This window comes from Pleurodeles waltl, chromosome 2_2 (genome assembly GCF_031143425.1).
Source record: "Pleurodeles waltl isolate 20211129_DDA chromosome 2_2, aPleWal1.hap1.20221129, whole genome shotgun sequence".
Classification (NCBI taxonomy): Eukaryota; Metazoa; Chordata; class Amphibia; order Caudata; family Salamandridae; genus Pleurodeles; species Pleurodeles waltl.
Window position 1 is genome coordinate 152,854,531 of NC_090439.1, and position 26,742 is coordinate 152,881,272.

At 41.1% G+C, this 26,742-nt stretch overlaps 1 protein-coding gene across 4 annotated transcripts in view; it reads left to right on the forward strand.

The window, feature by feature from the left end:
* The window catches only part of LOC138280823 (poly(rC)-binding protein 3-like), a 2,739,176-nt gene that overhangs the window by 539,036 nt on the left and 2,173,398 nt on the right, over positions 1-26,742 (forward strand). For all 4 annotated transcript variants that reach the window (XM_069219527.1, XM_069219542.1, XM_069219532.1 and 1 more), the window contains exon 2: positions 3,547-3,611. The gene's annotated coding sequence lies outside the window, so the exon portion shown is untranslated. The remainder of the gene's footprint in view (positions 1-3,546; positions 3,612-26,742) is intronic.

Below are 26,742 nucleotides of genomic sequence, written 5' to 3' on the forward strand. Positions count from 1 at the left end.
GGGAATTTAACAGTGAAACAAACAGCCACTTATGAGTTGATAACATTTTTGGATTTCATTGAGGTTGCAAACTTTTTTTTGTTTAAAATACTTTAAGGATTCTACATATGGGACATCAGACAAGATCATCATAACATAATAATCAGACCCATTAAGTGAGCTGAGGATTTTTATAAATATTTTTGAACAAATAATAAACTGTCTTAATAACACTGTATGTTGGTTGAATGTTGTTTGGTTTTCAAAATCATGAGAGGGGAGTTAAGGGGAAAGTGAAAAGCTGAAGAAGAATGAGGCAACAGTGTAATTTCACAACTAGGACAAAAGAATTAGGTACCATCAGCATACCCATAAATGTCAAGCACTGGACATTGAAAATGTCTGCTCAGCACCCTTCTTAATTGCTGGAAGAAAGAAGGGCACTTCCCAGCAGCTATAAGCTGTACCCTGCACAGAATAATAGTTTTGAATAGTGTCAACTAACTCCGTAAGAGGGTCCCATTCAGCAGGAAAAAAGCACAAAGGCTATATTGTAGTTATTTAAAGATGAAGATAACACTGGAGTAATCAGGAAGGCACCAAACTCCTCTTTAGATCAGAAAGAAGAGACAAGCCAAACACATCAGTAGTGGAATTTAGAAGAAAATGAATCAAACTGCTATGCACAAAATCAGATATAAAAGTAGTAACAAGAAAGTGAAAATCAATAACAACAGGGAATGAGATAGTAAATGACACATCTTCCTCTTGTAATGTCTCATTTATTTATACTTCGAAAAGGAACTGACATCACACCTCGGATTTTGAACCTCAGACACCATCTAATGTAATCAACATCATTGTGGAAGGCTGCTTACAAGGTTAGTTTGATAGCCTATTAAGGAACTCTTTGTGTACATTCAACCACAAAGAAGCACAGGTTTGCCATCCCACAGGCCCTGTTGGATTCCAGACAGCATAGACATCCAGCCTTAGTGTGACATCTGACAATGCGCTGATGGAAAACTTGAATAACACATCCTTCTCCCTCTTAACTCAAGAGTTCTCAGGTTGGCTGTGGGTACTGTCCTCAGCAAAGAGCTTGGCACAGATGTAACAATAACATATAATAGGATGTATACCTACATTTCTAGATACTTGTTACACAGTTTATCAAACAAGCATTGAGAATGCCAGTAGCTCTGACATTTAAATGAAAGTGCCTCAGATTAGACCTATGGCATCTGAAGTGCTTCACCAGAACATTTGCCTACTACTGTAATATCTGAGAATCCATACAAAAAATGCTTTTCTACAGACTTTATCATAGTTGTAACAACAATCCACCTTCAAAGCCTATTTCCTTTAGCACACACTATGCATAACCTTTCATACTAAACCTATAAAATGTGGAATAAATGTTCCCAATGAATCCAATATGCCTACAGTGTTCACCATTGCATTGACACCATAACCAACACAGGTCTACAAAGGTGTGCCTAAACTGGCAACCATCGTGCTGACAGTCATCAAATTATAAATATAAACAAAAATTATATTTGGTAAAGCAATACACCACCCCTCTCAAAATGGCCTAATTAGGATTATCAAAGTGAAAAGCTTTTACCCTCCTGTGTTTGTCAGGAGAATGACCGTCATCAAAACCCTTGCCCACTACTGTAATATGAGATTTCATATAACAAGACACCTGTCTAAAGCCTGTAACAGAGTGATAACAATCCACGATTGAAGGCTATTATCTTTAACAAATGCTTTTCACAGACAAACACGCCAGACCTACTCACTGCCTTTGTTATAACTTTTCATAATAAAAAGGTCAGACTTATGACATCAGGGATATGTTTTCTCAAAGAAATAATCAGGCCTACGTATAGAGTTTGAGCTTTCCCATAAATTAACCCTCAGGCATACAGTCATAAAATTACAAATGTATACAAAAATCCAATTGGAAAAGTAAACTACTATCTTCCTGAAGCCAAATTAGGATGATCACAGTGCAAATCTTCTACCACCATGTTTTGTCAGAGAGGTGGCAACCAAAACATTTACCTGCTTATGGTAATCTGTGAAATTCCAATAAACAATTAATGTCTCTATAATCTTTAAAACTGAATAATAATAATCAACTTTTAACTGCCTGTCAATTTTAATATATGTTTTTCACAATAATTATGTCTTTTGTCTTTATCATAAATGTTTATTATAAACCTATCAGGCCTACAACCTTGATCACTGGCATGCTACTATAACCAACACAGTCCTGCTGTACTCAGCAAAATCTATCCTACCAGTCAAAATATGCAACACAAGCACTCATTCTCTATAGGAGTGCCTAACTTCTGCCCAATCAAATGCTGTACTAAAGGAAAGCAACATGTGGGGGTACCGTAAACCCATAGCTCATTACTACTTCTGAAAGTTCTTTTTCTGTTGTGCACTTACGATCTGGCAAATAACAGCTTTGTAATGACAGACCTGAAACCTGCACTTTACCAACTGCCTGGTATTTCTTTTAGTAAATCTTCTGTTTGGTTGGCAATTTTCAAGAATGATGCGTCTGAAATGACCAGGACTTTTGCGATCCTGTCTTTTGTGTAGTGATCCATTTTATCAAGACAAAAGAGATAATTTAAGATTAATGTAAGCAATATAAGTAATAGACAAGAGTTAATTATAAATTCCAATTCTTCCTTGATTTCTGACAATACAATATCTAAAGGAAAGGATGCAGCACACATATACAGAAACTGGCTGCAACATGCAGACACATCTCCAGTAGGTGCCGTCATGCTTTTGTTTTAGTCTGTGGAGGCTGGCAGGTGGCTCGAAAATTGTACAGAAGATATTTTGATAAATCAAAAGAAGTTGAAGATCTGGAGCCAAAAGTTTACAAACATCCAGTTATTGCTCCACGTGATCTACCTCTACCACAAAAATCGTCCTCTGCATAATTTCCCAACTAAAGAGACGTTTATCAATACTACATATGTCATAAAAACGTTATAAAACTTATAGAGGAGGTCTCTAGCCACCCAGGAGTTCCATTGTAAGACTTTATGTATTCTGTATAGCAATTGCAATTATGTAACGGATACTAGCATAAATGTGGTTGTAAAAATTAGTGGGATTTTGTATAGTCGTTCTTTGGACAGATATGACGTCTGTTTTAGTTGATGTCAAGAATAAATTAGTTTATTCCTTTTTATCGCATTTGTAAAAAGAGCAGTTTAAAAAAAAACATAGTTAAGGACTAATTCCTTTCCCTGTCTAACCAGCTGGAAGATTCGACGTGTAAAACCTGATGCCAGTTCCTGTCTTGGTGCAATCAAACTGTTGCAGTATCTTTTCATGTCTCGCTGGATAGCAGCTTCTTTTGATAGTTAAATATAATAAGATTAGACACATCAAAATTAAAAATTGGTTGCCATGACAAGGTAAGAAAAGATTATGGCATTTGTATCCACAACCACCTCTATTTCAAGGCTAAACTAAATCAAAAGGCAAGTTACTTGCATTCCTTTAACACGAAACTAATTCTCTTTCCAGGCACACAGCAAGTTGGATCGCGTTCCTGTTACGAAAGGTTCCAACAGCTGTTATCGCTCTAATTTGTAAGTACAACTCAATAATTGTTATTATATGGCGTGCTGGATATACCACGTAGTATCAGGCACTGTATTATTAATTGATATTAGTATTACCCACATGATTAGAACTAATTCCATCATCCGCAGAAGAATTAATGGCTCAGTCATCCCTGACAAAATTTAAAGCTATTATCTTTTGGTTTCAGACTAGGTGCTCAGCGCACTGAACAGTTTACCTAAGGCGTCAAGTGCCTCTCTTATGTCATAAAAGGACCTCTGTCACAAATTGTTTCATAAAACATAGGGAAATATGTCAAAATGTATACAACTTTGGTACTCACCTGACAATTAGTAATGTTTCTTGCATAGAAAATTTTACCATAACTTTCATGTTTCCGCTTGCAGTTTGTAACTGGCTAAATGTAGCTCGTCAAGTTGTCTACACAATTCTGTATCATCTATATGTTCCTTTGAAATGGTTGCATAATTTTTATGCCTGCAAGTATCATAGTGGTTCTACATCTACAATATGATGAAAATAATGGGAGGAGGATTAATGCCTCACAAGATGCCTAACGGCATAGGAACTGCCTTTTTCAAATATAGTACTTAAATGTATGAAGGAATAACTCTGACATGACTTAATTGATAATGAACCCCACAAAAAAATCCATCTATTTTCTGTATTCTCCCCATTTTCTTTCCCAGTATAACTTAGCTGTGCAGTGGTGGAAGACTGCTAAGTAGGCCTATCAGTATGTTTCCTTTTTTAGGGGGTTGGCATTTTGATTTCAAAATTGCAATAACTGCAGTGGCGGTAAGCAAAAAGAGGTGAAGTCCCACTCAGAGAGTTCTTGATTTTATTGTTGTGCAAACATTAAAGTCCCAGTTTCACAGTTAGTCACTGGTTAGTAGGACAGAGAACAAAGTCCAAAATCCAAATATGATAAACATAGGATGAATAGAAGATCAGCCAACACGTGTTTCGCCCCCTCTGGCTATATATAGACCGGGGCTTTCTCAAGGCTGAAAAAAGAAAGAGATGACAAAATGCAATTCAGAAATATTCATGTGAGTAGATGAAATGTCATTGAGAGGCACCATCAAAAAAGTGAACGAAAAGGGGAATCCCATGCAAGGATCGAAGGGAGTGTGGTAAGTCAGGATGTGAGATAATTGGAGCCCAATGCTAGATAGAAGGAGGAAACGTTGATGCGTAAGTGCAATTAGTGACTACAGTCAGGCCCCGACGTATTTGAAAGACCAAGAAAAAAGAGAAACAGCCTGTGGTATTTTCCAAGATAAAGTAATGATAAGAGAAATGGTGAGATTGTAGAAAAAATAATAATCCGCAATTAATTCCAAAATCCCAAGTGTCAGATAAGGCTAAAGTACCACCTAGGTTAGCTAGTGCTCGAGACTGAAGGGTGGAAATGCTAAGGTACTGACAAACATACCTCGCGAAATGAGGCAGACATGTATTAATAACAAATTGTAATAATCCTTTTCTGTAAGATAACAATAGTCTATCAGTTGAAACATTCAGGGTTTAACAGTAAGTATATAAGAGAGTATCTTACAATAAGTCAAGCAACTGAAAGACCAAATTAAAAAAAATACATTACAACATTTAACATTTTTGAAAGTAGTACTTATACTTGAGAATGTGAACAGGAACCAATCATATGGCTTAAAATTCAGAGATTACATTGCAGTGTTCAAGATAGGAGAAACGACTGGGAAACTTTAATCAGAAAGAAAAAAAGAAAAGAAAAAGAAAGGGAAAAATGCTACATGGTAATATATTGAATATGACGTACTGGACAAAAAACAATGGAACAAGGCGGCTAGTATCGATCAATAGATTCATTAGTTAAAGGACACAATCACATTGTATAGAAAACGTAGTTTAACTACGGCTGTATGGCGGGCACAGTGTGTAGAACTTAAGTCCATCTTCATAAAAAACGAAGTTACGGCATTCAGAGAGCCGAACGTTCGCTTTAAGAACATTAATAATCTTTTCCCTTACCTCAAGCGCTGCGGAATCAAAGTGCCGTGCAAATACGGCCAGAAACAAGGAAAGAACACGGGAAACGGGACGGACGCGTCCGCGTCTAAAGTCGCGTTTAAATAACCCGTGTCGAAATGAATATAATCAAAAGGGAGAAAGGACTCTCCCGTAACGCGCTAAGTAGCGCCATTTTGTTTAAGAATGTACACAAATAGTTGTCCTGAAGAGTCAAATAAATACATGAGTGCTGATACGATAGAATCTATTTATACTATATAGGTATTTCTTCCAATAATCTAGTGCAAAAAGAAAGGCTGTATAATTGCCTAACAAAAGGAGAATAGAAGTAATAAATCAGCCAATTGCATTTTCTCCAGGCGAACTCTAGTTAGAGTTAAATTGTGGTCACGAGGTATATTTGTAATGAAACCTGAAGGGCAATATGAGAGCAAATAATGGAGGGTAGAGAAAGAGAAAGAAAAAGAGAAAAGAAAAGAGAGAAAAAGAAAAGAAAAGAAAGCTAAAAGGAAAAAGAAAAGAAAAAAGTGGAAAAGGACATTAGGTTACAGGTTCTTTACATTAGCCAAAAATGCCATTCATGGTCTTTGGTGAGCCCATTGTTTACAGTATCATATTTTATTATTAAACGGCTCTCTTCCTGGCGTAGTCGCAATGGTGTGTTGCCTCCTCTAGGGGAGGGTCTGATACGTCTTAAACCACAAAAAGTAAAGGTACGTTGGTATTGGTGATACTTAATAAAATGTTCCACCATGGGTGCTTGAGTATCAGACTTTTGTATATTCCGAAAGTGTTCCTGTATTCGAATTTTTAAAGGCCGGATCGTACTGCCAATATAAGTCAAGTTACAGGGACACCAAATGGCATAGATAACAGAAGTACTAGAACAGTTTATAAAGTCGGTGATCCGATATGTGCAGTTGTTAATGCTAACTGCTGTAGATTTGGACAGGCCTAATTTGCATATAGAACATTTGCTGCAAGTGTAGAAGCCTTCAGGTTTAGATGGTAGGAAAGTAGTGGGAGACTTGCGTTGAAAGAATGAAGGACACAGTTTATTACATAAGTTAGGTGCCCTCCTAAATCCTATTTGTGGGTAGCTAGTAATATGTTGGTTAATCGAAGAGTTATTCACCAGTAAAAACCAACATTTTTTGAGTGATTTACGAATATGCTTGTGCCCATTGTGAAAGGCCGTGATGAAGCGAATGGTCGTGTTCTTGTTGATTTGTTTAGGTTTATTCAGCAGAGAATTTCGATCCATACTTCTCACTTCATTTCTGGTAGTGTTAAGAGAGGCCTGATTATACCCCCTGGAAAATAATCTCGTAGTCATTTCAGAAGATGTTCTATCATAGTCATTTATATTAGAGCAATTGAGTCTAGCACGTTGGAATTCTCCTTTGGGTATATTCCGAATGGTACTAGCCGAGTGACAACTGGTGGCATGGAGAATCGAATTGGCAGATGTCATTTTGCGAAAGAACTTTGTCAGGAGTTTGTTATCCTCAACATAAATCAAAAGATCTAGATATTCAATGGAGGAGTTAGAAATTTGGTAAGTTACTTCAATCTCCCAAGGGTTAGGTGTTAATGACTGAATAAATTTGTGAAGGTGAGCCTCTGAGCCTTGCCAGATAAGCAAGATATCGTCAATATACCGTCCCCAAAAGATTATGTTTTTGATAAATTGGTCGGAACGGTCTGACCAGAGCCAATGGTTTTCAACAGCTCCCATCAGGATGCAAGCATAGGATGGAGCAAATTTTGCTCCCATTGCAGTTCCCTGCAGCTGTAGATAAAAGTTGTCGTCAAAGAGAAAGTAGTTATTTTGCAAACTGAATTTGAGAAAGTCCAGGATCATAGCATTTCGTGTCAACTATTGAACTGATCTAGTGGACAGACATTTGCTCACTGCTGTTAATCCATCAGTGTGTTTGATGGAAGTATAAAGACTGACTACATCAATCGTTGCAAGGAAGAAATCAGATTGCCACTCAATATCTTGTAGCTTTTGTAAGATATCTTTGGTATCTCTCACATATGATGACAGGTTTGTCATGAAAGGCTGGAGCTCCTGATCAATAAGGGATCCCAATCTGGAACATATGGAATTAACTCCAGAAATAATAGGTCTGCCCTTTGGAGGATGACCTGCTTTATGGATTTTGGGTAAAAGGTACAGGGTCGGGATAGTAGGATGTTGGAGAAAAAGGGCAGTCTTTTCGGAGCTGGAGAGAGTGTGGCGGGAGTGCCAGTATTCCAATCTTTCAGACAGTTTATTTTGTATTTCAGCTGTCGGGTTATGTGAGAGTTTCCTGTAGCATGTCTTGTCTTGAAGCTGGCGATAGGCTTCGGTGAGATAGTCATCCGTGTTGAGGACAACAATATTGCCTCCTTTATCAGCTTCCTTAATGGTAATGTTGTAATTAGACCTCAGCTGTTTTATCGCCTCAATATGGCCACCGTGAATGTTAGTAGGTAAGTATCTACGTTGGTCACAATATCGTTTATATTCATGATCAAGATCATGGAGAACCGATGTGGAAAACAGATCAATGGAGTTGCCCGCTGGAAGCGTGGGGGTAAATGTAGAATGAGGGCGGAGATCAGAAGAAAAGTATTGGTTAGCCTGAAGGTTAAGTTCTTCAGCAATAGAGTGTAGAGTGATATCTGGTTCAGTGGTGTTAGAGAGGTTACATAAAACGGAAATGTCAGATAGATCTTGAATCGTAATATCCTGTGTGTAACAAGTAGAAAAAGATGGGGTAAGGGGTGTGGGTGTAGAGGCAAAGAAGGACTTAAGTTTCAAGTGACGAATGAATTTGAAGAGGTCAATTTTGGTTTGAGTGATATCCCAGGTATTAGTAGGGCAAAAGGACAGACCCCGATTAAGGATTGATTGATCTGTGGGGGATAATTCGTGGTTAGAGAGATTTACAATTAGGTTTTCTGAGTTTAGGGTTGGACCGTTTTGCTCCGAGCTCTGGTTTGTATGCCTGAGGTATTTGGAGTAACTGGAATGATATCTTGTGGTTTGACTCTTGTGTCTTTTAGAGTTCCCAGTCGATGGCGTCTTGCCTCTTCTAAAAAATTGACTTGTGGTCTAGTTAGAGTACAAGCTGTAGAGTCGTCTACTGATTCGACCTCAGATGAGGGGGGAGTGTCATGATTGGTTGGTGTGTCTAAAGAAAGGTTTGAATCCTTAATATTATCATATTTCCTACTGAAAGTATATACTCTCCCATGTTGGTAATCAAATAGATCTCTTCTGAATTTTCGATTCTTTCTCTGTATTATATCTTCCTCATATCTGTCTATAACACTGTTAAGAATAGCATAATTTTTGGTGGTGATTTCTCCAACTGCAGTGGCGGCCTGCAGGTTTGAAATATGGTGGGGCACCATGGCGTCAGACTCACCATATCTGTGGCTCGTCCTCCCCCCCCACTTCAGTGCGGCACTTCTCCCCTACATCCTCAAGCATGAATGGAGGGACTTCCTTCCAGCCAAGTTGAACGGGATTCCAACCAATCCTGGAGCTTCTCTGATGCTGTTTTCAGCATAAGAGCAGCTCCAGGATTGGTGGGAGCAGGCTAACCCAGTGCTCATTTTGAGGCTTGAGAATTGCGGGGTCTACAGTGCGCATGTCAGGTTGGCTGTAGCTAGACAGTCAGCCAACCCAGCATGTGCACTAATAGGGGCTGCATTCATCCTGCAATTTCCTGATGCAGCCCTGCCCCATGCCCTCATGCTCTCGCTGTACACAGTGTGAGTGCAAAATACAATGGCACCAATATGCCATAAAATGTATGTTTGTTTGCCTGCTGCACTCGCATCAGGTGGGGCAACGCTCCTCCGCTCCTTAGAAGGAACTGTCCCTAATAACTGTTATTCAAATCAGATGACTTCTTCATGTAAGAGTGCTGCACAGATCATGGGAAGCAAGAGAGAAGGGTGTATTTGTCCTTCATGCTTTTAAAACGCATCATGTAAATCTAGGTTTCATTTGCACCTGTCAGCCTCTGAAGCAAGACAGATGTATTGCTACATCAAAAATAGTGCATCTTTTGATAGGGAATACCTATTGCAACCAAATGTATAGTGTGCAGATAACCTCGGCTAAAGTTAAGGACGTGTTACTAAACTGTTAATGCAGGAGGCAGTCAAGTACATTAGTTATGAGTTCTGAAACATGTTCTATCCAAGCTCTGTTGCATTGTATTCCAAATCAATAAACATTCATACCTGGAATCATTTTCGGCTCACACATCAGGGTTACCTTTATCAAGAAATGCTATCTCAAATTATTGAACACAAGTACCTAGGTTGAGCGAGGTGTGCCCTGGTGCCAGCTGATTGGGTATCTGTGTCTAAATATAATCTCTTGCACCTTTCTTTATTTAGAAGATAAACCAAGGAGACTCAGTGGAAACGTCCTCAAGGTGGCCTGCACCACGTTTTGCTGTAGGCTTTCAAATCTCAGCGTCTGAAATGGGAAGCCTGAAATTAAGATGGAAGGGAGGGGAAATGCTCTGCACAACTGAGACAACGAGTCACCATTTTGGATTTTCTGGTGTTTTTAATTTTAGAATAATAGTGACGCCCTAAAACTTGTACTCAAGCCCGAAACAGCATCCTTTACTGAAACACTGGAAGTGGCAAGCCTGGGGACTTTATTAGGACTGGCTAGATTTCACCTTCAATGGCTTACTTAAAATGCCCTGCTTGACACATTTAGAAAAGAGAATCTACGGACTACTGAACAGTAAAGAAGACGGCCAGGTCTGTTTCACTGAAGAAGTCCGAGGTGTCTGCCAGAGATTGCTGAAGAAGGTTTTCTCATACTCTTTTTAAACATCACCTGCCGGCGTTTCCCTCCAAGATTGGTGGCACCAGTTTCCTGCTGACCACATTTCCTGAAGGGGTTCTAAGTTCAGCAAGTAAAACCTTCCTGCCAGCACGGAAATATCCTTTAAGGCTGGAGGGGAAAGCTGAGGTGTGCCTCCCTGCAAGAATTCCAGTTGGCCAGTTGCAGATCGGCAGTCTCTGTGGACTGTAAGCTAACATCTGGGAAACTTGAGTAACTGAAATAAGAGGATCGACATCTGAGCTAGCAAGTCCTAAAGATCTGAGTAAATTTTTTCATGATAGTGTGCTAACAGAGTTTTTTCAAAAACATCGAATTTTGTGAACATTTTCAACTGAAGATTAGGGTGCAACCAGCAACAATTGCGGTGCCTCTTTTGGAAGCAGACCCAGCCTCAGCAGGATCAGTTTTGTTATTTTTCTGCTTGTTGTTTTCTAGAGTGAAGCTTCAGGCTACTACAGCACCACCAGAGCATCAATCTGATATAATGGGCCTTTGCTGGACATATCCTTTGTTGCTATTTGTCATCCAGTAAGTTTTAAGAGCCCAAGGTAAAAATGCTGAGCTGGACCAAGCATGAGAAATGGTATCCAATCACAGTAACTGACCAATCCAGCCATCAGAGTCTAGGTTTTATTTAACCACGTGTTTTCAGGGTTTCCACTGGATAACTCTGAAACCTATATTCCAGATTTTACTACGGAGAGCTTTTGATTACAATTACCATTTGGTTTATTCATCCCATCTTTCATGTGTGTATACTTTTCTTAGTTCACTTGCTGTTTGGCTAATTGCTGCACATATACCAATTCCCTATCATTGTGGAAAGTCTTTCTGCTTGAGCTGAGCAACCAAATATGAGTCAAAGAATCATACCAGGAGCCAGTTTATCTTCATGGATCAACTTGTTTGGGTCAGTGCTTAATTTGTGCTTGTTGTTTCCGGTACGAAGCACTGGCACTTATTTTTTAGAACCAGCACTTATTTTTCTGACTGAAGCATTTACTGCGAGCAAAAGCCACATATGGAAAAGACGGACGAAGAAAAAAAACGAAAAAGCGTCACAAAGGAAGAAAGCAGAAAGCTGTAAGAGTAAGCTGAAGGGGCAGGGAGTGTCTTTAAATGGATTAAAGAGGCCCGAGATGGGCATTCAGCATTCGCACATTTAATTCCAGCAGCCGCGTGTTTAAAAGGAGGGCTTTCAGCACCGGCATGCTTTAATTTACAAATTAAGCACCGGTCTGGGTCCTGTGAGAGTTCGGAGACAACGCACACAAAGACTGCGACCTCTCCCACTCAAAACCTTATTCTCTGATTACCTGCAATCTCAAACCTCAGTAGCTGTTAATGATCTCCCAATATCGTGGACAGTGCACTTATTAATTAATTATTTTACTACTTAAATTCAGAAATATACATTGACATTTTTTAAAATTAGAAACATGAATTCACAAACATCGAATTTGTATTACCGCACTGATGCACCCTAATCATCTTCATTTTCTTACTGCTGGCAGGAAGGGCCAGTGAGTTAAACACTCACTGATGAAATATGTGATGATCTCAACTCACAATTTCAAATCCAGGCAAGTGCAATTCTGCCTTACATTCTACGAAGTTGGTAAATGTTGCTAACATTACGCGGAGTAATAGTAACTGCTGCTTTTCATAGTGCTTAGAAAAGGCAGAAGTGCAGTCTGAACGTGAAGCACTGTATTAAAACGAAAGGCCAGATTCATATCTGGGTTGAGAGTGAACTCCTTTGCTACGCCAAAGAAGTTCACTAAACAGGAAGACGCGGTGGACCATAGTTTGATGAAGGCAGAGAATACTCCGTGTCCGCCATAGTTACGCCTCTCAAGGGGCCTGACAGAGTAATGGCCATCTGAAGTTTGGCTACATGTATGCTCACAGATTTAGAGGGTGGACACACAGTCAATTTTCAGTGCCCATTACCGCCAGGAAAAACCTGGTGGTAAGGGGCATTAAAAGGTGCTCAATTAAACTGACATAGCGAAAAGGGCATTTTTTTATTTTCTAAAAGAAAATCCCACTTTTGGATTTTTTTTTTTAAATAAAATAATAATAATAATTGTTATTTCTGGCTCCTTCATGTATGACGAAGCCATCCAGCAAAGTTACAGTGCATTGGCAGGAAGCACCTTAACCTCAATGCCTGTTAATGCTTCACATTTCCTCTGGGCCAGTGGACATTTCACAATTTGGTGGGCGGTACCTCCATCAGGATGACAGAGCAATTTACTCCATCACCCCTTGAGGAGGACGAGCAGTCCGTCAAAAATTAAATTCGGCCCTAGGTTAAACATTCTGTACGATGTGCCAAAGAGTTTAGCTAGCAGTCTGTGGTGTGCTTTAATCGTGCATTAAATGGCTCCCACTGCTTTCAAGTGCTCAGTGCATCAGACTTATTCTGCGCAGTAAAAGAGAGGCATCTGTTTTCCATTCTTTGGTGACAGGTACATCAACACTAAAATGATGTTCTGATTGTGAACGAGGGAATTTCAGAGTTTCACTGAATGAGTTACAGCAAATATCACTAAAGAAGTGAGTTCTGGAAAGACAGAAAGTGAAAACAAAAGTGTAAGGTATCTGTTGTTGGAGTGGAAGCATTACATTTGAACTAGCCAGCCTGTCTATGCATTCTATAAGGGAAGAAAGGCAGTTACCACTGACCTGCATTCACAATGGTTCTCACCTAAGTGGATCAGTCCTCATGTCTGTGGATGGACAGCTCTGATTTTTTTAGGCACCAGATGAATGGAATCTCTATCTGGAAACAGCATGTTATAGATGTTGGAAATGTAAAATACTAATCTTTCACTAAGGGGTAGTACTGAGAAACTCTGAGTCCATATCTGATGTTGAAATGGACATCTCCATAGGCATACGTTTTTCTAAATTGATTTGTAATGCCCAGTTCAAGGCGATAGCCCTTATGTGGAAGCCCAGCTACTTGGGGCAAGGTGCTATTAATGACAAATAGTATTACACTTTAATTATGAGAACACCTGTCCTTATGGTGATTCAAGTGCAGGAAAGTGAAAAAGGATAGTGTTGTGATTTCATTAAGAGATAGAGAAAAAGGTGAGAGCTCAACAACTTTAATGTCTTGGTTACGGAGGTCGGCATCCAAGTGAGTCACCAGCGCTTAAGAAAGATTCTTGTGAGCCCGGCTTTCCAAAACAGGTGCAAGGTGGGCACAATAATTAAGGGGAAAAGGTAAGGGATTCACAGAACAGAGGTAATAACATACTATACCCTCACAATGCAATGTTGTAGTTATCCAGGCATGAATGTAACAGCTACCCTTCCTCTTGGTAATTTCAGTCCCATTCCATTGAGGCAGTCACAAGGCTATTTGTTAAAATGTCGACATGTTATCTGAAAGACTTCATCTAATTACAGGCTGTTTTCTATATCCAGAAGACTTTCCCAAATATAGATGAATCCATAAAATCTCTGTAGTCCTACACAGTGACATACAAGGAATGACACAAACTTATTTTAAATTTCTCAATTCATAACACTCAAGCCATTTTAAACTTCTTCAGTGACTTGAGGGTCAGTGCCACCAATTTCCTTCAATGTCTTGCAGAACTGGAGGCCGGGTAAATCAAATGAAATTAAATGGAGTTAAAATAGAGATATTACTTCCGTTCATTTCCTTACCTTTTTGTCATCTTCCTTTCTAGACCCAAGTTTTGGTAGATTGTCCTAACTGGAGCGTGCATCAGAGATCTTGGAGTCAAATTTGATTCTCAGTTAACTTTCGTGCCCCAGGTGAAAAATGTGACTAACTCACGTTTTTACCACCCAATTTCTTGGGAAGAATCTTGAACCTTTTTTCATTCCACTTTAAATGTAAATTATAAATGCCTTTGTTTCTTCACTTCTAGGTTTTTGCTTATTATTCTTCATATCTAGATACTCCATACTGTTATCTTCATACCTTGAAAGTGAAAAATGTAGCAGCTAAGTAGGTTATTGGCTTTTCTTAAAGACTTGAGCCCAGCTCTTCTTTCCCTGCAATAGCTATCTACCTAACGCCAAGTTCAACACAGATCTCACACTGCTCTTTACGCTGTATTGCCGCCAATAGGTGGTTAGATCTCAAAATTGTTTAATTCTCTAGGTTCCCAAACTAAAAAAAAGCCAGATTGGGTGGCTGTGCCTTTTACAGCACAGCAGTCTTCTACTGGAATCGTCTTCCTTTTGGAAGACACTTACATTTTCCTGCTCTTACTTTACGTTTACAAAGGCTGTGTTTACCAACTGCATTATGAGTTCAAAGCCCTGAATGTAATACACAGAAGTCTGTATGTTAAAAAGTTTTAAGACAACTGTTGGGCCTGGCCCTTTTTGCAGGGTCATCCCCAAACTTTTTGCCTCCTTTCTCCTATTTATTCTGACTCGTTTTTGTTGGCTTTAGGACTCTGGGCTCTTTACCACTGCTGACCAGTGCTAAAGGGCCTATGCTCTCTGTCTGAATTGTATTGGTGATTGGTTTATCAATTATTGTCACATCTGATTTACTAGAAAGTCCCTAATGTGGTGCACCAGAGGTGCCCAGGGCCTGTAAATCAAAAACTATTAGTGGGCATGCAGCACTGATTGTGCCACCCACATGGGTAGCCTTGTAAACCTGTCTCAGACCTTCCATTGCAGTGTCTGTGTGTGCAGCCTTGCACTGCCAATACCATCTGGCAAGTGCACCCAATTGCCAGGCCCAATACTTCCCTTTTACTACATGTAAGTCACACCTAAGGTAGGCCCAAGTGAGCCCCATGGGCTGGGTGCAGTGAAATGTGAAGGAAGGACATGTACTGATGTGTTTTACATGTCCTGATAGTGAACTACTGCCACATTTGATTTTCACTATTGTAAGGCATATCTCTCCCATAGGTTAACATGTGAATTGCCTCAAAATATCTGTTAAGTTTAGTTTCCATTTAGGAGCAGATGGAGTTCTGAAGTTTGGTGTCTCTGTACTCACAGTTTAAAAATACATATTTTAGTAAAGTTGTTTTTTAGATTGTCTGTTTGAAAATGCCACTTTTAGAAAGAGCGCAGGGGCATATTTATACTCCGTTTGCGCCAAATTTGCGTCGTTTTTTTCAACGCAAATTCGGCGGAAAACTAACGCCATATTTATACTTTGGCGTTAGACGCGTCTAGCGCCAAAGTAGGAGGAAAGAGCGTCATTTTTTTGCGTGAACGCCTTCCTTGCGTTAATGAGATGCAAGGTAGGCGTTCCCGTCCAAAAAAATGACTGCGCCGCAAATGCTTCGTATTTATACTCCCGGGCAAAAATCACCCCCGGGAGTGGCCGGGTCAAAAAAACCTGCATTTGCGCCGCTTTTTAACGCCTGGGTCAGGGCAGGCGTTAAGGGACCTGTGGGCTCAAAATGAGTCCACAGCTGCCCTCCCATGCCCCCAGGGACCCCCCCTGCCACCCTTGCCCACCCCAGGAGGACACCCAAGGATGGAGGGACCCATCCCAGGGACATTCAGGTAAGTTCAGGTAAGTATAATTTTTTTTTTTTTGTATAATTTTTTTTGGCATAGGGGGGCCTGATTTGTGCCCCCCTACATGCCACAATGCCCAATGACCAAGCCCAGGGGACATAAGTCCCCTGGGCATGGCCATTGGGCAAGGGGGCATGACTCCTGTCTTTGCTAAGACAGGAGTCATGTAAATGGCGTCTGGGCGTCGTAAAAAATGGCGCAAATCGGGTGGAGGCGATTTTTTAGCGTCAACCTGACTTGCACCATTTTTAAGACGCCCTAACGCCATTTTTCCCTACGCCGGCGCTGCCTGGTGTACGTGGTTTTTTTCCACGCACACCAGGCAGCGCCGGTCTGCTTGCGCCGGCTAACGCCATTCAATAAATACGGCGCCCGCATGGCGCTTCAGAATGGCGTTAGCCGGCGCAAAAAATTTTGACGCTAAACTGCGTTAGCGCAGTTTAGCGTCAAAAAGTACAAATACGGGCCGCAGTTTCTTACTTAACTATTCTGTGCCTCTGCTTGGCAGCTGAATCAAATTCTGGGTCAGACTGACAGTTCGGCTGTTTGTGAATTTACTTTAGATAGTGACACAAAGGGAGCTGGGGTGTGTCCTGCATATCCTGATGAGTCTTCCTGGGCCAGAGAGGGAGGAAGGAACTGACACCTGCACTTGAAAGGGCTGTGACTGAACCCTCACAATAGTCTCCAACCCACTAGATTGTGGCTGGGGCATGGCAAGGAAGAGGCAGGGTCTTGTGCACTACACTGACTTTCCTTTGAAGTTTGCCTACTTCAAAGGCAGAAATGAAGTAATGGACCTAAACCCCCAGACGTTTAGAACACTTCTTGATCAAGAGGAACCTCTGCCACGGAGAAGAGCTGAAGAGCTGTGAGGAGGAGTACTGCACCTTTGCTGTGTGTTCTTTGCTGGGTTGGCCTGCAGTTACTGCTTCTGCCTTAGAGAGGACAAAGACTGAACTTTGCTGTGTATCCTGCATGTGAAGTTTCTCCAAGGGCTTGGACTGAGCTTGCCTCCTGGTAAGAAGTCTCAGGGACATCATAGACTTCACCTGCCAGCACCTGGGCTCTCTTGCCGAGACCCCCGACTTACCATGTGGTGCCATATCCAGTTCCTGGGCCCCTGGAAGGAGAAGCTGGTAGTGCCTGTGTAAAAAAAAAACGTGCATTGGAGCTGAGCAGCAGCAAAATCTATGCAGCACCATCAGCGCGGCTGAAAAATCGACAGAGCACTTGCCTCGCAGCTGTAAAATCGATGCAGCACCTGCCTCACGGCTGTAGAAATTGATGCATCACCAGCTCAGCGTGCATCCGGATTTTTCAAACATTGTCCCTGGGTGCCAAAACTTCAGCATCACCGCACGGACTCAAGGCTGCCTTCCCTGCAAGGGTTGGCTGTTGTTATAAAAAAATGTTTTTTCAATGATTGACGAGTTTGTGGGTTCAGTTGTATGGTACGGTGTATGTGAGACTCAGCCAATGGTTATTTGGATAAGTACATGTTTAGTTAAATAAAAGAATGAGTGATTGCATGCATGAATAATTAATGGGTGAGGTTTGAATTCTTGGAAGCCAGCAATGATGTGTCACTGAAAAATAACATTAAAGGACAATTAATGAGAATAATAACAAAAATACAAAAAACAAACAAAAAATCTGTACATAAAGAGCTAGTGACCACTAGCAAGTCCCTCCAGGATTTCGCGATTTGTGAAAAAATTATGAAAGCAGCACTTTTGTAAAATGCCTGTGCTTTTTACAAAGGCGCCCACAAAATTTAAAAATTTGCAGAAAACAAATAAATAAATGCCCCCGGCCCTCCGTGGCAGGCAGGCCCAAAACTTGATAAAAATGAATGCTCCCTGGGCCTGCCGCCTAATGGGCACCTATGAGCATTCGTTTTTATTACATTTTGGGCCTGCCACCCATGGGGCACAAAGCGGAGCCTGGGAGCATTTTTTTAAAGATTAGGGCCTGCTGCCCATGGGGCATGCACAGGGCCCTAGTCATTTAAAAAACATAAATGCTTCCTGTGCCTACAGTGTGCCCCGCGGGTGACAGGCCCAAAGCTTGCTGAAAATGAATTTCCCTTGAGCCTGCCATCCATGTGGCAGCCAGGGGGCCTTAGTTGTTATCAAGTTTTGTGCCCACCGCCCATGAGGGCACATGCATGCCCAGGGTGCATTTATTTTTTAAATGATTACTTTCCACTGCTCATGGTGCACTCTGCGGGCCGTAATCATTTATAAGTGACTCCTGGGCCCACCATTTATCCCTTGGGTGGCGGATCAAAAATTTGATAAAAATTAATGCCCCCTGGGCCACCACCCAAGGGGCACCCGGCAGGCATTCGTTTTTATCACGTTTTTGGCCCATCGCCCACGGGTCATACAGCGGGACCAGAAGGCATTTATTTTTTTTAATGATTTGGGCCTACCACCCACTGGGCAGACTACAGGTCCTAATCATGAAAAAAAAAATGCCCCTGGGACCACCATGTGCATCCTGGCCAGTGGGCCCAAACTTGATAAAAATGAATTCAATTTTGTCAAGTTTTAGGTCCACTGGGTAGATGGCAGGCCCAGGGAGCATTCATTTTTTAAAAATGATTAGGACTCACAATACAGGGGGCACACGGTGGGCATACATTTTTTTAAATCATTAGGGCCCGCCACCCACAGGGCACTCTGCGGGCCATAGTCATTTAAAATTAGATGCCGCTCAGCCCGCTTTGTGCCCAATGGGCGGCAGTCCCAAAACTTGATAAACATTAAAGCCCACCACCCAATGTCACCCGGGGAACATTAATTTTTATCAAGTTTTCAGTCTGCCACCCATCGTGTATGCGGTGGGCCCAAGGGGCATTGATTTTTTCAAATGATTAGAGCCCGCTGGCCATGGGGCATGTGGTGGGCACAGGGGGGCATACTTTTTAAAAAAATTATTAGGGGCCCCCATGGTGCAGGTGGTGGGCCCACAGTACTTAATTGTTTTAATGATTAGGGACCGCCATCCACAGACACGCAGAGGGCCAAGGGTGCATTAATTGTTTAAAATTGATTACGGCACACGAGGCTTGCGGTGGGCTCCAGGGGCATTTGTTTTTTATTAAAATAGCAAAGAAAACTGCTGGAAGAATGCCACAAAATTTACATATTTATGCCACATAATTTCCATATTTATGCTGCAAAATTTGCTATGCTTGTAGCAAACTCTTGGGGGTGTCTAACTAGCTGAACAGAAAAAGACCTGGAAATGTGAGATGGATTTGTGCAAGCAATGAAATATTGTCTACATAAATAGACTGTCCATGTTATCCACTAATGCAAAACACAAAGCTATATGCAGACAGAGATCTTGCAATGAAATAATACCTTTTTACTGATTAACAAACATCATAAAACCTGCTAGGTGAAAAGCATAAGATAAGCGAAAAGACTACAGAATATCCCTTGGTGTGTTACAAGATATGGCACTAGATACAATATATGGACACAATACACAACAATGAACAAGTTCAATCACTTCTTTAGAGTTAAATGTATAAATGATATCTTGAAAATATACAAATTAAATAAATAATACCCATGGTTCCTCAATAATTACATGTTTTACCACAGCAATAAAGTATTATTGTGTTATATGGTAATTCAGAAATGGTGCAAGACTGCATAATGCCAACTCGTAGCTGTCAGACACATGATTCAAATGCGGTGGATGTCTGAATCTCGATGCTGCGACTACCTCGTCCACATTGTACTCTGAGAAGACTAAAAACTCGATGCCAGTAAAATGGGGGAAAAAGCAATTTGGAACGACACGTCACTTAGTAGCACCCTCTCATAGAGCTGCTAAGGATTTGTTTACTGCTTTCAAGTCCTGAAGAGAGTAAACAAACAACATTTACTATGTAGTCCACTGAACTGAGCTATCTACAAAACTGTGGATGAAATTCCTTGCAGAGGTTGGTAAAACTCTGAAGTTATGTGTGCTTGTGAATTCAAATGGTTCATCTGCAAAATATAATATCAATTGCTGCATCCACAAAGCCTTTTTGTGATCGCAACCGGGCGCTTTGCTGAATCAGCCCATTTGCAAATGCAAAAAGGTTTGATGTTGAAAGTCTTATTTGATATTTGGTAACCTATTACTGACTCGCAAATTGGGTTTGCAATTCGGTATTAGGAAGGGGTGTGTTTAGGGCATCCCTTGCTAAAACCGAACCACATTTTTATGTGTGAATGTTTGCAAAAGAAATGCGGTTGCAGAACATTCACATTTTACCCATTAGCAAATAGGAATGGGTGCCCAAATGACCTCTTCCCCTTTGTGACTGTTTGTAAAAATATTTTTTAAGAGCAGGCATTGGTCCCACAGACTACTGCCTACTCTTAAAAAATGAAAAGAAAGGTTTTTTTTTTAAATACATCCTGTGTTCCAATAAGGAAACGGGCTGCATTTTAAAAAATGTTTTATTTAAAAGCAATGACAGACATGGTAGTCTGCTGACCCCAGCAGGCCACCATCCTTGTGATTTTAATGATTCCCAATGGGTCACAAACCAAGACCTACCTCATTAATATTCATGAACTAGGTTTATTTGGGACCCACTTGGATCACAAAATGTGTCCTAGACACATGTGTACATTGGTGTTTACGATTACCTAATAGCGAATTGCAAAAAATTGCTATTTGATAATAACAAATGATTGCCTTTTTACATGTGGCCCTCAATGTTAGTCTAAATTTTAACACTTTTGCAGTGTGATGATATGTGCAGGCTGAACCAAATAGCTGAACGACCATGAATAACACTAAATACAGTCTACATTAGATTCAGAAAACCAAATCGAATACATGTTGCAAAATCTTTAGAAGGAATGTGACACTCCACTGTCACTCCACAGATGAAAATCCAACTTTAATTCAATAGAATCATTCATGAAGCAATACTGCCTCTGAAGAAATGTTCAGATGCAGTTAGTGACTCACCAACAACAAAAGGTTTAATTGAAAAAATTAAAGTGATACAACAAAGAGGATTTTCCAGAGATGATCATAGCACAATTCAGTCTTCAAACTGAGTGGAAAACAAGCCGAGAGAAAACGGCCAGTTGGGACCAAGATTCTTCAGGGCACGAACCTTGATATATTAGAGTTCAAAGATGGCCACCACATTCTAGATCACATTTGTTCTCATTTGAGATGTGATTCCCACTATGTAGAAATTATATTGGTTTAGGAAATACACACTTCCCAATTTGACACCCATCTTGGAAGTGGAGAATGTTACTTAAGTATGCATTCAATATTAAATTCATGAAATCAATATTTATTTAATATATAAATATGCTGAAGGAACCATAAATGTACCCAATGCCTATGCCCATCTACCTTAATTGACCCCCCATGACGAACCCTCTCCAACTCAAACACATGTAATGCATATTGTGTGGATGTTCCTGACAGTAACAAGCATACCTGTTATGCAGCGGTGTGTTCAATCTGTTAAATGTCATGTTTGATACAGAACTCTAAATATTCAATGAGCTTGTCAGCTTCGATCCCACTTAGTAAAGACCTGTGATGTTACATTGTTATAATCCCGTGACACAGCAATTTTCCACACCATTATAATTCAGCAACAGTGGCAGTACACAAAAAACATGACTTTACTACGGTTTGACTCACTGTATCCCTGCTCATACTGTGGTATACCAAAATGAAGAGATGCAAAACATGACAGCTTGCTCATCTCTGTGTGATGTGTAGCCAGTGCACATATATATTACCAGATAATGTTTCACTTAATTGCTCTGTTCTGACTTACTTTTTTAATCTGGTACTGGAATACTTCATAAGTGCAGCTTTCAGCGTCCCCTAAAAGAGCATATGCCTTTCCAGCAAACATAAGTTAAAATATTGATGTAAAATGTGCTAGATTTCCCCTGTTGTGTCGCAAGGTGTTTGGGGTGAAACCCTTGCCCCCAAAACTCCCTTAAAGATGGCAGACTTTATTGCTTTGCAAGCATATTGCAATTTAGATCAACTATTGCTCTCAGGGTTGGGTGGAGGACATGCAGGCAGTGAACAGAAGGGGCAGTGGAAATGGGTGTCACCAATTGGAGAAGAGGGTGGATATAGTGGGTGAAATGTTCAGGAGCCTCATATGAAAAATTGTATACACCTACACTTGATTGTTTCGCGAACTGCTAAGACGCACATGCATCAATTAGAGTAGAAAGGTGCACAAAACCGTGGTTAATTATAGAAAAGAAAATGCAGTCCTCCTCGTGAAAAGATGTGCAGACATTACCTAAGCATTTCCTTCTCTAAGTTAGAATTTCCCACAATCAGTTTACATATGCTTTTCCAGATTTATTTTCTTCACCCATTCTAGTGCTTTTCCCTGAAAGCACAAGCAGAAGATATATAGAAGTGTGTCTGGGAGTAATGGAAAATAATGCAATGCAATAGGGCATTCTTTGGTACTCGTCCAGTTTGCCTCCTATATTTAGTTGCTATAAACGTGTCGTTTACCAGAATTTGCACTCAGTGTACTTAAAAACCATAATTTCCAATGTTAATAGCACAATCGCGTATTGAATGTTTAAAATCTGCTAATGACACAACATAATTTCTCCCAGGTGCAGGAAATAGGTAGAGTAAACAGGATGAACAGCAGTGGAATTGGAAAAAAACCTAATGAAGAATTCATGTGTGAACAGAATATAAAAGACAGAAAAGAATCAATTTGTAATTTCATGACTACACTCCTGCTGATTCACAAACCAAGGGCCCAGTTCCCAAAGATTTTACGAAAGGTTCGGTGAAACGTATTCTTCTAATAGTTCTGGAATCCAGGAGGATGCCAGAAATTCCCCTGACTTACCCCTGGAGTTCAGAAGAAACCAGAGGCACTACAAATCTGTAAGAGTAAGTCACGGCAAAAGCTTTGTGAGTCGTACTCCAAATTTTAAAAGATGAAAATGTACTTATCTTAGGTTTACCTTTACAATATTTGAACATTTCTACATTTTGGGAATTCAGAAAAATAAACAGAAATTAGCCAAGAATGTAGACTTCCGCGATTATTCTTACCCCTCTACATCTGCACAGGATTGTCCTTCAAGTGGACAATCCGCACCTCTTCCTAAATTCTCTATAGGAGGGTACTCACCTATTCTGCCTCCTCCTGTCTCACTCTGTATATTGCCTAGTCTATTCTGCTGGACCTCCTTGCCTATTGCTTATGCATAGGCACTACTCTGTGCTCTGTGTGAGGATATGTTAATGAGTAGCTCTATTAATGGCATTCATTTTTAAAGACCCGACTCCTGCCTTCCGGAAGTAAGCCAGGAGTAGACAATAGTAAGTCAAAGCTGAATCTCTGGGAAGGAGGCCTACTAGGAAGAAGAAAAAGGCAGAAGGTGGGATCATAGTAAAACCTGCGCCTGGCATTATGCTGCCCCCTCCCTCCTCTGATATTCCATAATTTGAATATCTACCACTGCAAAGAATTTGGGTATTGATGTATGTCGGCTAGTGGGTCCGGTAGGGGAATGCTTGTTCCAACCAAGGACCCGATTATGAGCGCCTGCGCAGACAGGGACAATGAGTTCTATTAGCATGAATGCGCAGGGCAGCTGCAAAGTTTGAACTGCTCTTGAGGCAGAGCATTCAATGAAATATGGAGCGGCTGCCTACAAGCCTCTTCTTATTTCACAGTGCAGACAGAGATCGCCTTGCAGGCGAGTACAGTTGGTAGCTGCATCTGCCTGCAGGGGGATACCAGTGGGCGCCCATGAAACCCTCTTTGTCCCTCCAGATACTGCTCTCAGGTGCTGCACTAACAATGTGCCACATTTCTGTCAGTGCCCCTTCGAACGCCCTGTTTTCCTCTGCGCCTGTGTTTGTAATAGGGCATGAGCACAGAGGCAAAGGGATTTTCTCATTTGCGTGGGACAAAGCCTGCGTGCAAATGAGAGAACGCATTCTCAACATTTCCCTGGCCTGCATGTGCGCCAGCACAATCCATATTACCGAAAAGTCTGCACCCGCGTCTGCGGCCAGTTCTATAATGCTATAGCACCCCAGGGGTGCACAAAGTGGGTGGACATGCCCGTTGCGCCCCTCTGGCACTATGCACAATTCGGCCCCAGATCAATACAGCGAGCGATACAGAGCAAATGAGTTTTATTTCTGTCAGATCCTAGGATCTCCCAGTTATATAATGAACATCCACACCCGAGTCTCTGACTCGCCCGACAGACAGCAACATATTCTGTGTCCAATCAGTGACGTGGCGAGGGTGCCATGTATCTTTACGTAAACATCTTGCTTAGTTACAGTAGAGTGCCCTCACTGTGACTTTGGTCCTATGTGCCACTCCACCTGCTGCACCAGCCGTGGCTACGCCCTGGAACTGATTGAGAAATACGAGGAATGAACACATAAGTAATATAATTTAGGCCTACAAGCTGTTGCAGGGGGCACCCGTGCTCCAGGTGCACGTGCTACCAGTAATACACACTTTAGGAGAGTTTTGGCTAATAAAGCTTGATGTCAGCGTACATCGTTACAGCCCCAGAAGCAGGTACCTTATTAATGGCAGGCCAACACTGCCTGTGAGATATGATCAACGGCATCTGTGCCTTGTTCACAGGCCACTTACCTGACTGCAGGAAAAGACAACAGATGGCCCAAATTACAGTAATCAGATTTTATTCCAGTAACACTAGTCAGTACATGGAAAAGGCCTTCGTTAATTCCTTCCAGGACGGTCGGCACCCTGCATCTCCCTATAAATGAAGCCTGTAATTCTATTCCAGACGCGGACAAGCAGTTCGCAATTCTACACAGATCGAATGAAGAAAGGCAGCCTCATACATCATGCCTCACTTACTGTAACCTTCTGACAACAACTATGATTTATTTCGACCTTTTTTTCCATTGCTGTAAAGTGACGGATGCGCGCGGTCTCAGTCCGTGGTGTAGGCTTTTGTAAGACTGAGCATTGAGACTTCTGGTTTGTAACTCTTTGCTAGTAGCAGCTTATCTCACTGAGATGCAGACAGAAGAAGGAGGGGTCAAGCGACCAAAGAGATACTTAAAGGGAACAGTAGATACAAGACAGGCAGCCAAATGTATAAAAGGAAAGAGACACTTCGCCTTCCTCGGCAGAAAGCAGGGACTGGTGACCTCATGCATTATGTTGTATGTAGTATTTATATCGCTCTGACTATCGCTAGGTGGAGTGCTGAAGTTCTTGCTCACACGGGTAACATGCTACACCTTTAGGGGATATGGACGTGAGAGTGTCGTATTAGCAAACAGTCTTTGAAACACGTCTTTCCATGTCGTCATGATGACCACCAAATTGTAGAGCATTGTGGTGAGTCAAAACAGTGGGAGGAATAGATCTTTGATTTCTGTATTTGAGATATGCTGGCAGCATTCGTAAGGTCTGCAGATCCTTTTTTTAGTATTTGTAGCAATTATAAGCAAGATACTGGCCATGTTTCTTTATTGGTTGCTGCACTATAGTCAGTCACACTGTTATTGTAGGTATGGATGAATGGAACTCGCAGAGATTCCACCGAGTTCTGCCAATAGGCAGAAATATGCATGTCGGGCTGCAATTTAGTGCCAGTAGTGCAAGAAGCGCAGAAAAATCGGCGCAACTGGCACCATGCGGTGCAAAAGAGCATGCAGCCATTTGAGTTGATTTTGCTGCTGCTTGAGTCGAAAATCTACTGAAGTTGCAGCACATCTACTCAAAAAGCAGCCCTCTGACTGCAACCGCTTGTGACAGCCCACATTAGAAAATAGTGCCACTGGATACCAAATCTCACTCGCGTTTCTGAATGCTCACAGGAACAAATTCTGCCACTCGTGGATTGGCGCAATTCGGCTGCAAATCCGTGTTATAAGGGTAAGGCGGAGTAGTCAAATTCCACCAGTTCCACAGGCGATGTGATCATCAGGGTCAGGAGATAAGCGAAGGTCAGAGTATATAGCTAGTGAGACTTGCAGTATCAGACTAAGTTAGAGTCCACCTTTGGCCAGCATTGTTTGGCAGATCATTCTATAGCATGCCTACTTTTTAGTCTGCCTGTCCATTTGCTTATGGTGATTAGTTAAATTGGTCTGGAATAAACACTTGCACATAGGTCTGTTCTGAATTTCTTCTATCACATGTTTATCTGTTCAGTAGGATATTTTCATTAACTGGTGGTGGAGTGGGGGAAGCACTTCAGTGAAAATGCTTCTCCACTTTTGAGGCTAATGGGAAATTCAGAGCCAAAGAAACGAAAGGCAAATATAAAGAAAATGAAAGCATGTACATCCCTGTTCCACAGTACTTGACTAAAGTCAAGCATTCAAGTCTACCAATCACAGTGAACCTAGGCCGATGAATCAAAATGCCACATAAGGATCTGTCTTGTCATTGAGGTTACCTTTACCCATATGTCATCCAGGCAGTCACTCCCATTTCTACATGGCAGAGAAAACAAGCACTTGCAAGGCCACTGGGTGTCAATGGTAGTTTACACTGGCATTTGTGTTTGTGTTTTCAGTTGATGTTATTTTAAAATTTGACATTTGTTAATAATTAAATGATTTTATACTGCTGGTTACTTTTTACATTATTTTTGTTTCGTAACATTATAATGATATGCATTATTTTTAAACCTCAATCATTA